This window comes from Dermacentor andersoni, chromosome 10 (genome assembly GCF_023375885.2).
Source record: "Dermacentor andersoni chromosome 10, qqDerAnde1_hic_scaffold, whole genome shotgun sequence".
Lineage (NCBI taxonomy): Eukaryota > Metazoa > Arthropoda > Arachnida > Ixodida > Ixodidae > Dermacentor > Dermacentor andersoni.
The window spans coordinates 96,007,348-96,019,399 of record NC_092823.1 but is presented as its reverse complement, the minus strand read 5'-3'; the positions used below and the strand labels follow the sequence as shown (position 1 = coordinate 96,019,399).

At 41.5% G+C, this 12,052-nt stretch overlaps 1 long non-coding RNA gene across 2 annotated transcripts in view; it reads right to left on the bottom strand.

Moving 5' to 3' along the window:
- Positions 1 to 6,063: 6,063 nt before the first annotated feature.
- LOC129380727 (uncharacterized) overlaps positions 6,064 to 12,052 on the bottom strand; it is a 96,299-nt gene continuing 90,310 nt past the window's right edge. For both annotated transcript variants that reach the window (XR_011890435.1, XR_008608911.1), the window contains exons 3-4: positions 10,682 to 10,806; positions 6,064 to 6,116 (exon numbers count right to left, since the gene is read on the bottom strand). This is a non-coding gene — a long non-coding RNA (uncharacterized lncRNA). The remainder of the gene's footprint in view (positions 6,117 to 10,681; positions 10,807 to 12,052) is intronic.

Here is a 12,052-nt window from a genome sequence, read left to right as displayed (position 1 = left end):
AACAATAAGCAGTCTGGTCAAAGGTTAGTTCCTACATGGCGGCTCCTGCCGAGCGTAAGCAGGCGACAGCTCGCGTCTTTCGGAACTATGTAATTTTTATCCAAATTCAAAAACAGATTTTTCCTTACTTCAGCCTGCTCAACTATGTCAACAAACGTACGGACTAACAATACCACGAATCGTTAGTTATTCAAACTCCCTTCTTGATTGATGTCAGCTATTGGCCAATAGCAGCCACGTATTGGAATATCCTATATAGCGAAATATAACGCCCGATAAAAAGTGAGAAATATGGTTCTGTTGAAAATAGAGTGTTTTGGGAAAGTGGTGACTTTGTGCTCCTTTTGCGAGCTCCACGTGCTGTGCAAGACTGGTAAGTTTGGCTGAGATGTTCGCGGCAGAGCGTGCTGTCTGCGGATTGCATTTTTGTCACCAAGCCTGAGCGGGAGTTTTGGAGCCCTTTAGAAAGCAAGTGTGCAATGTGCAACTTTAAGACAGAGAACGCGAAGGGCTCCTGGAAGAGCAAGCTATCGGTGGCTGTGCGCCTATGCTGCATAGTTGTAGTGTAAATAGAAGTGATGTTTTACTTCCAACCACTAAAGAAAACGAAATTTTTTAATTCAACCTAGGCCTATTTGTTTATTTAGTTATTTGTGAAATGCCTTACAAAGCCCCTATATGGGGCATTGAGTAAGGGGGCATATGTTCAAGTAAGCGCATGCAATCTCGTGCACAGTAAGCACGTGCAATCTCGTGAGAAAACACTCTGGGGGTAAACAAAATTGTTTATTTTTGTACATTGTCACTGTCATCACCATCATCAGCTTATTTTGAATCCACTGTAAGACAAAGGCCTCTCCCTGCAATTTTCAATTACCCCTATCCTGCGCCAACTGACTCCGACTTGTACCTACAAATTTCTTAAATTCATCAACCCACCTAGTCTTCGGCCGTCCTCGACTGCGTTTCTCTTCACTTGGTGCCTATTCTAAAACCCTAATGGTGCACTGGTTACCTAACGTACTTATTACATGACCTGCTCAGCTCCATTCCTTTCTCTTAATGTCAATTAGATTGGCTATACCGGTTTGCTCCCTGATCCGCCCCGCTCTCTTCCTGTCTATTAACATTACGCCTATCATGCTTCCTTCAATCGCTCTTTGTGCGCTCCTTAACTTGTTTTGGAGCTTCTCTGTCAGTCTCCTAGTTTCTGCCCCATATGTAAGCATCGGTAGGATGCACTAGTTGTACGCCTTGCTTTTTATTGATAATGTTAAGCTTCAAATCAGGATCTGATATTGTTTGCCGTAAGCGCTCCCACTCATTTTTATTCTGGAGATTAACTTCTCATGATCAGGGTCCCTTGTAATTTTTTCAACTAGGTATTCCTTCGCACACTATTGAGGCTGACTGGCTATCTGATCTCTCGTTCCCTTGCCATGCTATTGATCATTATCTTGTTTTCCTGCATATTGATATTGAACCCCACTCTTACACTATCTAGGCTAAGGTCCTCAATGATTTGCTGTAACTCCTCCCCATTGTTGCTGAGCACTACAATGTCGTCTGGAAAACGAAGGGTACTGAGATATACGCCATTGATCCTTACTCCTAAGCTGTCCCAATTTATTACCTTGCATAATTCTCCCCAGCATGCAGTGAATAACACTTGCGAGATTGTGTCTCCTTGTCTGACCCCTTTACAGGTAACTTCCTACTTTTCTTCTGAAGAATTAAGTTGGCTGCGGAATCTTTGTAGATATTTTCCAAGATATTTCACTAAGCCTCCTGTACTTCTTGATTACGTAATGCCTCGGTGACGAAATCCATGTAGATAGACTGGTTATGATCTGCAGATGTCTCAATTACCTGATTGATTACATTGATGTGATCCATCGTACAGTATCTCTTCCTTAAGCCAAACTTTTTTTCTTGGTTGACAGAAGTAAAGTGTTGCCCTTAGTGTTTTGGAAGGTATCTTAGTGAATATTTTCTACAATACTCAAAGTAAGCTAATGAGCCTATAATATTTCAATTCTTTAACGTCTCCCTATTTCTGGATTAGAATAATGTTGGCATTCTTCCAGTTCTTTGTGACCAATGAAGTCCTTAGACACTTTGTATAGAAGACCACAAGCTTTTCAAGCATATGGTTTCCTCCATCTTTGATTAAATCGACAGTGATTACTTCTTCTTCTGCTGCTTTTCCTCCTTTCATGTCTTTTAGGCCTTTCTATATTCATCGCGAATTATAGAAGGAGTATCTATAGCCTGTTCATTACTACTTCAGATGACGTATCCTGGGTGATCAGGGCATTGCACAGGTCAGTATAAAATTGTTCCGCTGCTTTTACAATATCTTCGAAATTGTTGATAATATTATGCTGCTCACTTTCAGTCCCTACATTTTGGCTTGTCCTATGCGAAGTGTTCTTCTCAATGATTTCATGCAGCGTTCATTTTGTACTGTTCCTCAGTCTTTCTTACTTCATAATTTCGAATATCCTTTATTTTCTAGTTGTTGATCAGTTCTGTCTGTTCCGCGAATTCTATCTGATATCTTGAGTTGGACAGTTTTATTCCTTCTCGTTCCTTTTTAGGCCATTCGTAGATTGGGAGAGCTTCCCTACTGGAAGCCTGGTTACGGCTTCATTCATTACCTCTATGTCATCCTCATCTCGCTGTCTCGCTATTCTATGGCTGCATATTGGTCTGCAAGTACAAAGCCTGAATTGGCCTGCTTTTACCACTACTGCGTCTAGGTTGGCCTGTTTCTTCAAGACCACTTTTACTCTTTGTCTTTTCAAATTGAGATGAATCCTAGGCATCACCCACCTTTGATCGCTGCACTATACACTACCTGACACTTCTACATCGTGTACTCAGCTGGGATTGGCAGAAAGTATGAAATCAGCGTCATTCCTTGCATCACCATTAGGGCTTTTCGTGGCCCAATTTTGTTGTGACGCTGTCTGATAAAGAAGATCATTCTTCGCAGTTTATTCCTTGCCACGAATTGCACCTCCATCTATCCTCTAGGATTTCTAGAATTGACGCTCTAGTTGCCAATTGCTTCTTCACCCGCCTGTTTTTTTCCTACTTTTCCATTGAAGTCGCCCATTAATACAGTGTACTACGTTTGCACTTTTCTCACGGCTAATTCCACATCTTCATAAAACTGATCTAATTCATCATCATTATCATGACTTTGTATGGTTTGTGAAATATACTTGAACTAAGAAATTAAAAAATAAGATGTTATGATTTTGGACTATTTGTACTAGCTCATTGCCAGGATATTGAATATACCTCTTTATTTAACCAATTTTTTTCTGCGTATTGTGGGCATTACATATTAGAACTGCCAATGCAAACAATGCTATATATTGAAGCTGTAGAAGATTCATCAGGTGCTGTTAACATTCCATTCATTACCCTTATTTTTAATAAGAGCTTACTCAAACAATAAATCCACGATCAGTGATACCAGATGAGAATTTATAGAAACGAATTCACTCAGTAAGCACTGTCGTTCCTTGTGGAATTGGCGTGATGCTATGCTGAAAGCAGACGTCGTTTGTTTCCCTTCTTTCCTAACGTGTATAGCAAATTACATTATGCAGTTAAACGTAGATCAGGAGAGATTCATGACTCACGTGCCCGCCGTTCCTTTCACCATGCTGCGTGGATTATACTGTCCTTGAAACTCCACAAATATCACCGCGCTTGGCCCTTTGCAATATGTCCCGTTTGTGGAGACGTCTGCAATTTGCCAGGCATAGTAAGATTATTAAAGCGAAGCTTTCTTGCCAAGTTGCAAACAGTTTTTGTGCGCATCTCGCCTCTAACGCCAAACACTTTTAACGGGATGGCGCCAACTAGGAACACTACAGCGAAAAAGTAGTTTACGAGATTACCGTTTCACGCGTAGGGTTTCATACAATAATTAATAGATAGTACGAAGGTGCAAGAATGGTTACTCAACCAGCATTCAACCAATTCAAGCAGCGCTGCGTCTTTGCAATCTCAGTTTGTGCACAGTACGATGTTTCAAATAATTAAATCCACATTAATAAAAGTTTACGGTGGAACAATTACAACACAGGATTTCTAGCATACAAGGCTGATATTCAAACCACTACACCACGGACGCCTTTTATTTTCTGTCAAGGTATTTATTACGAATATAAAACGTACTTGCGTAAGGTATCTACACAAGAGCCAAACAGTCATAGCCACGTCTACAAGCACAACTGAGATACATCACAATACAGTTATTACAGTGAACTGTTCTCTGCAAGGAAAGCAAATGGTTACACTGCATCAACAATGGAAAGTCGTCTCCTTAGAATTCTCTGTGATCATAGAAGTCTTTCAGTTGTGAAAAACAGCTTCCAAAGCTGTTGTCAAACAGACTACAATTCGCAATGTCCATACTTATTGGTTCTCACAAGACGTGTCGTCTGAAAGGCCGCTCAATACAAACAAACGTACACATCGCCCCTGGAGTAGTGGAAAACTGCGCCAGTTCTCGTCACCAATCACAAATGCTCCAAGTAGACTAAGCTAAGGCGATGGATAGGGTCCGTCAATATTTTCTGTTTTCTCTTCTCGAGCATGCTAACGTCGGCTCTGTTATATTTGAAGATGTGAAACTGTGCTACAACTATTGTTAAACTCGTTTGATTGGTAATTGTCACCTGTAGAAGCCTGTTAAACAAAGGTTTCCCACGTCGCCATTACTTTTTGCCCTTTACTTAGAAGCTCTGGGTTTAAACTTAATTCCCTCTAGTAATATTCATGGCTTCGCTGTTTCTGGAACAGAGGTAAAGGTGTTGGCACATGCAGAAGACTTCGCTTTCTTTTCTATGGTCAATTAGAGGTCACATTACGCAACGGACGCAAGCATCGACAAGCGGCACATAACTCCGTTTCTCGCGAGTAATCAAGCGCGTGACAACACTTGGCATGTTTCGGTATGACATGCTATATGCTAGACGACATGGCATATGAGAAAAGCTGGCCCTCCTGGACGTGGTCTCGCGATGGCTGGAGTCTGCTGGGGCCTGCTAGCTTGGACATCAAGAGCGCGCCGTTGGCACAATCTTTGCCATTTTCTCGCGAAAGTTAATTACATGAACGAAATTTCTCTCTCTTCATGCGTTATTCTAAGATATTTTTGTGTTTTGCTAATTGGACGGAAATATTACGAATTTTAGCGCATTAAAATTTGATCGCAGTGAAATGCCCAACAATTCTCTCCTAGTCATATATATCTCGTCTCTGTAATTTGGGACACTTCGAGTAGATTCGATATGTTTTGATGAGAAATAGGCAAATAAACTATTGAGTGAAAAAAATAACCGACCTCTGTCATCAGTAGCGGCGAAACGACAACCTAAACTTTCATTGCCATTAGCTGCGGTGCCAGGCCACGAACGCGCCTTCAACAAGCAGAGTAGGTGAAAGGGTCCACTTTCTGAAGCGTTGGTGCACCAGGTATTGCGTGCGGGGAGAGGGCAACACCTCGATGCCACGAACCACGTCACCCTCGCTCTCTTTCTGGGCACAAGCGCTCTTCGACGCAGAAGAGCCAACGCCTGAGGCATTGTCAGAGCCGGCGTAAGCGAAGCCTTGCTGCTGTCCTTGACAGTGAGGTGTTGCGTGAGGCTATCTCTGATAACGAACGTCTGCATATTTGCAACAGGTATTTTAAACATTCCGGAAATTCAAATTCCGCAACACTGAAGTATGATAGATGCTTGCGTAGGTACTGCTAAAGTACAGCAAATGTCCAGCTTTCCGAAATTTGTAGTCAATGATTGAACCTTCTTCATCATTTCCCTGCTGTTTTTTATTATGCACGCTACGCAACTGATGTCGCGTTGCCATGTTTAAACGTTGCTACTGGAGCTTGCGATGCAACATGACGAAAAAGCAATGCTCGCAGGACAGAGATATTAGTAGAGTGGGTGTAAAGTCTTCTTGCTACCAACGTGCAAGCTTCGTGGAATGAAGTAGTGGTGTGCAGACAAAAGGCTTTGTATTAGTAAATTTTCTTACCTGACAAGGGATAGCGATTCTTCTGCCCAATATCCACTGAATATATAGAGTATCTGAAACATATGTAAAGCAGTTTTGCATTCTGCTGATGTCTATTCTGTTCTCAAGATAGACCCGCCGTGGTTGCTCAGCGGCTATGATATTAGGCTGCTGAGCACAAGCTCGCGGGATCGAATCCCGGCCACAGTGGCCCCATTTCGATTGGGGCGAAAACACCCGTGTACTTAGATTGAGGTGCACGTTAAAGAACCCCAGGTGGCCGAAATTTCTGGAGTCCTCCACTACGGCGTGCCCGATGCCCGACGTAAAACCCGATATTTTTTTTTGTTCTGAAGATAGAAAAAAAATTCCTAGTATTGGTGTGCCAGATAATGTGTGAGAGTTTTTCTTTCGTCCCAATGATTAATTTTGTGTTCTAGCCCTCCTCACTTTTAATGGTCACGGTCATCTTTTATATATACCAGATATTTGCATATGGCTTCACTGCGTATTAATACTGCTTTCAGGGTTATACCCCCCTAAGCAATTGGTTCTGACCTAGTTCAGTGTAATGTTTTAAAAGCATGTGCAACTGCTCTTTCCAGGTATTTGGTGGTAACGATTAAAGGCTCCTTATCTTCATCTCTGTTACGATTACAATGAAACATAGCCGGCATAGTTGCCATGCGTAAACGTGGCCGTGAATGTCATTTTTCTAAGTGCAGGACATCTGTCTGTAAGCAGGATATGGTCAAAATCACTGAACACATTTTTTATTCATGAGTATGTCATCACTCTGCAGAATATAAGTTCGTGTCCCTTCCGAAGAGGCCTTTCTTACCCACATAGTTACTAAAATTTTCGGGTGATGTCATATTAGCATATGATAGACCTAAACCAATTGGCTGTATCACACCAAACTTTAGAAAAGTTTTCGAAGCAGTACAGCACTCCTTACTGCTTCTTCAGCTCTTGCAACTGGGTGCAACGTAAAGCATCACTAGCTGCTTACATATTTATCTCAATGACTGTTTCCATATTGCTGTAATCACCGGCTCGAAATCTGAATTTGTCACTGTAACATCAGGTGGCCCTCATGGGCGTCTACTGGGGCCCTCGCTATCCCTGAGTTACATCAACGACGTCGCTGTAAGGGTCTCGTCAGCAGTCAGGCTTCGTGCAGGTGACTATATGACTGTGTGTTATGCGAAGAAATTATTCGTGCTGACATTGACACCAACTTACAAAATGAGCTCACCTATATGCTATCATGGCGTGAAAACCGGAATAGTAAATTAAACCCCTCCAAATGTAACAACATCCTCGTCAGACTGAAACGCAGTACCTTAATATGTACGTGCTACCTAAATAATGGAAGCATTTCTTTTGTGAGAATTTTTAACATATATTTGTAGCCTTCTTATTATAGCTCACCTGGAATAAGCATATTGTAACAATAACCATGAAATTCATCTTCCAGGAGTCGCCCCAGGAAGTAAAAACAGTGTCGCATAAAACCAACCTATGGCCCATTCTAGAATACGCTCTCATTAGGTGGGGTCCTTATACTAACGTTACAACTCAAACGTTAATAGCGGTTCAAAGACGCCGCGCACATTTTGCAACTAATTCATTTTGCCGTAAGGTTGGTGTTACCACCCTCAAAAATGTCTACACGGTATACACTTGAAACACGTCACCGCTTTTTCTCACTTTCCTTTCTGAACAAACGAGCCCGTAAGACCCCTGACATTGATTGCCAGAAGTACTTGAAGCCTCCCACAAACTATTCTCAAAGAAGGAATACTGTTAAAGAAAATTAGAGAAATTAGGTGTCGTATCCCATTCTTGTAGTCCTTTTTCCTTCACACAATATGCAAGTGGGACAACTTACCCATTACGGCTGTTGCCGCAATTAGTGAGTCGCTTGCCTCCTTACTACAGCCAACTTTGTTTCAAACGTAGTCACGATAGTGACTACAATAGTGACTAGCCCACATGCATTGTTATATTGTGACTTTTTGCTTTCTCTGACACGTTTCGTGTGACTGTTGCTGACACTGACGTTCCATTTTGGTCTTCTTCTTGCAGTTTTATTTCGTTTTATTTTTTCATTGATTTCGAAGACACCCCCGCTTCAAGTATGCGCCTATAGTGATTCCAATTTAAATAAAAACAGTGTAATGTGAGTAGCAAGGGTGTAAACTTTAACTGAAAGTAGCAATTGGTACACATCAACCTGTGCAGAACGAGAACATTCTTATTGCTCTGTTTATTTTCGATATTGTAATCTGTAACAGGTCCACGCGAGATTGAAGACACAAAGTATGCGAAAAATTGCGGTGAAAAAAAGCGACTAGTTACGTAAGCAGACAAATAATATTCCCTCATTGAGGGTAACTGTAGTAGTAGTCATTGATACTATGGGAACCTCGCTCTTCCTTAGTAATAGATTATGCACACATTGACAGCCATTTTGGTCATGTGCAGTATAAACACAGCCATAATTTAAATACACTCTGCAAGGGCTCAAAAACAATCCTCTCACAAGAGAGGCTATGATGAGAAAATATTTTTTAAGGCAAGCAACGACAATTTTCCGCTCTCTCATGAGATGATGATAGCTTTGTCGTTTAAATATACTAGCACTTATGTAGTCTTAGGCTCTTCGTTCTTTGTAGCCCTACAACGCAACAGGTTCCTTGCTCAAGACGTTTAAAAGCGGCTTTGGCATGAGGGAAGGAGGCGCGCAAATATGTATTCATTCGTCTGATACACATTATCGCATACGTGCTTTTTTGGTACCGAAGCTCCTTTCAACGACTGGCACGGGCACAACGTGCCAGATTTCGCGTTCTTTTCCCGTAGCAGATATTGATTTCTTTCAGACACTGTGTTAGCCTACACTGCTTTTGGGACCGGCCCACATTTGTTCTCCGACAGATTGGGACATTATAGAAATGACTATATTCGAACCAGGCATAAACTTTTTACGCAAACAACTAATTTCAAAAATTATAAAAATAAGGTGGTATCTTATTTATGCCTTCATAATATTTGGTACCTCCCGCATGTTTCTATTTTGGTCAGTGCCTTGACACTGGTGCCAGCTGCCTTAATGCCTCGAGGGCAAGCGCCTACGCATGGTGGTATTTTTCATGAATCGTCAGATGATGAATTCTGTTTCGTCAGAGGTTGCAGTTTCGGTTATTCGCATGTACCGCTCTCATAACAGTTGTACTTTGTAAACGATTATCATTGCTCCAGCAATTATCAAGACACTTCATTCGAATTTCCGTCCTTGCCGTGATGTTTCGTATAAAGTCCTTGTGTGATAAAATCACGCCTCACCCTGCGACGCTGTTTGCTGTGAACGCGTGAAAAAGTGTGGTAGGGTCAGCCCAGAAGGATGGTTGCTTTACGGGAGCTGTCTTCCCGCTCGCCTATCTTGGGCCTTAAAAGGAAGGGATGTGAGCGCTTTCAATGTTGGAGCTAATCTGCGCCGTGTACAAAGTCTACAGCAGCCAACATGACTTGGGGTTCCGTGTGCACTGTGTCTGAGGCGACGTAGTCTGAAGCTTTGAAGATTCGTTAACCTAAAGGCAGCACGAAGCAACCCTCGACCACTGCCGTTGATCTTCATCGTACCAGCCATTTAATAGCGAGTGTTCGTAGCCATTCATTGAGATCTGTTAACGCTTTCAGCGCACGAGTGGCACCATGCTCGTTATTTCGTATGCGAATGATTACTGCAGTTTATACAGCATATAAAATTACTAAATTCACTTCATACAGCTGTTCATTGATTTGCTATCGCACTTGATGCTTCGCTTGTCGGGCGAAACAGCAAATTTGTTTGTTTACTGCTAACGTTTCTGTAGCACCAGAAGCACGTCGGTAATATTTTGGTATCATTATTACTCTATAATTGTCTTATATGCAGTTGATGCATGTTGTTTCAATTTAGTTAGTCCACTTCTACGGTATGACTATCGCATCCGCTGCAAATTTGGTCGCGCTCCGTATAACCGCGCTACTCAAAATTGCTGGAGTGATATGTGTCACTACTTAACACAAGCTGATAAAGTGGATGAAAACCACTACAAAGTTCAAAATTACATTTCTGTTAGCGCATCCCATTCATTTCCCTTAATTTTATGAGCATAGTGGGAGCTAGCACTGCAGGATTATTCGACAGGACTAGCTAATCTACTTTACTATGCCTGAAATCTTGTACGTTGACAACCTAAAGTATTTTTTCCTTCCTAATTTATAGTATTGGCACCATAGTTGAGCTGCTCACATATTAAAACAATCAGCTATTATTCACTTACTCTAATCTGTTTGCCAATTTAATTGAGAGTACAAGTGTTTTGCTTGCTCTGATTTCTTTCTGAAAAAGGACAAGTGCTAACGCAAAATTTCAGTACGACGAAGCGTCTTTTTTGAGTATTTTGATTGTACTGAAGTGCAAATGCTGAAAACATACACACTGTCGTTATTTGGGCAGTATATTAGAAGCAAAGGGACAGAGAGGTTTTTTGGGGCGTAGAAGTAAGCACAAGCTAACTGGTGTTAATTTTTATTTATTTCTCACTAGCTGAGTGAAAAATACGTCTGAAAGTTTTACAGTACTCACCCTGAAGCATGATATAAAATAGTGTTATTCGACACGCCTAATGATTGTGCGTATTTCGTCATATTCTTTAATGTTTCGGGCCCATTAATGGATTTATTGTCATAAAATACCAGCCAATCCTCCTTCTGAAAATAGTGAAGATAAAATTGCAATTGAAGGCTTTAGAAAATTGGAAGGTCCTGCTAAAAGGCCTTATAGCCAAAGCGTTGTTATCGCACTTTCGGTGCCTTGAGTCTGTCTGTCTGTCTCTGTCTGTGTCTGTCTGTCTGTCCGTGCTCTTGTGCCCAACAAGTGGCCTAAGTTGTCTATCAACTTGGTCCACTTGTTATGTTAGATTAAAGTAATTATATTATGGGGTTTTACGTGCCAAAACCACTTTCTGATTATGAGGCACGCCGTAGTGGGGGACTCCGGAAATTTCGACCACCTGGGGTTCTTTAACGTGCACCTAAATCTAAGTACACAGGTGTTTCCGCATTTCGCCCCCATCGAAATGCGGCCGCCGTGGCCGGGATTCAATCCCGCGACCTTGTGCTCAGCAGCCTAACACCATAGCCACTGAGCAACCACGGCGGGTCACTTGTTATGTGCTCATCACCCATGATACCGGTATGATCGCTCTTTAAATCGGATATATTGGTTTATTCAGCACATGACATGCATGTATGCATAACGTGAGATTTGGGCTACGTACGTCCTCGTTATTGTGATATTGTGGTGGTTATTCCTTAAGGGGATATTTATTAAGGTATGCAGGACATGACGTGCATCATGTCATGAATACCATGACATGATGTGATATGCATGACAAGTATGACATGAATTACATTACACGTGACATCATTTGATGAGATCTATGAGATTGGACGTGATCATATTTAGTTAATTGGTATGTTCTCGTGGTAAAGGTGCCGTCGTAGTTGTTCCTTTCACGATATATACAGGGTAAACATTTTTGAGTTTTCTAGAATTTTCATGCAGTCTGCAGATACTGTAATTCTTGTGCTTGAGCACGGTATCTTTGCACAATAACCTATTCGAAAGGGCGGAGATTACTGGTGTCAGAAAACCAAACGCGCCTTCATATAATTACCAAAGCTGTAATAATTATCTTCTTTATTGATTTCTTTGTGGCACATACAGCAATTTCCGAATCGTTGCAGGTGAGTTTGCCTAAAGCATACACTTGAGATGAATCTACAGGATGGCACCAGTTTTGAGGTATCACTTATCAAAGTGCAGGACGATATACATGGGCGTTGCTGTTACTTTCGGCCTTCAATGCATTAAACAATGTTTTGTTAAATTTATAGGTGAAACAACAATCTATTTTTATATCAGATTCAATGGCGCATATCACCAAACTGGTGT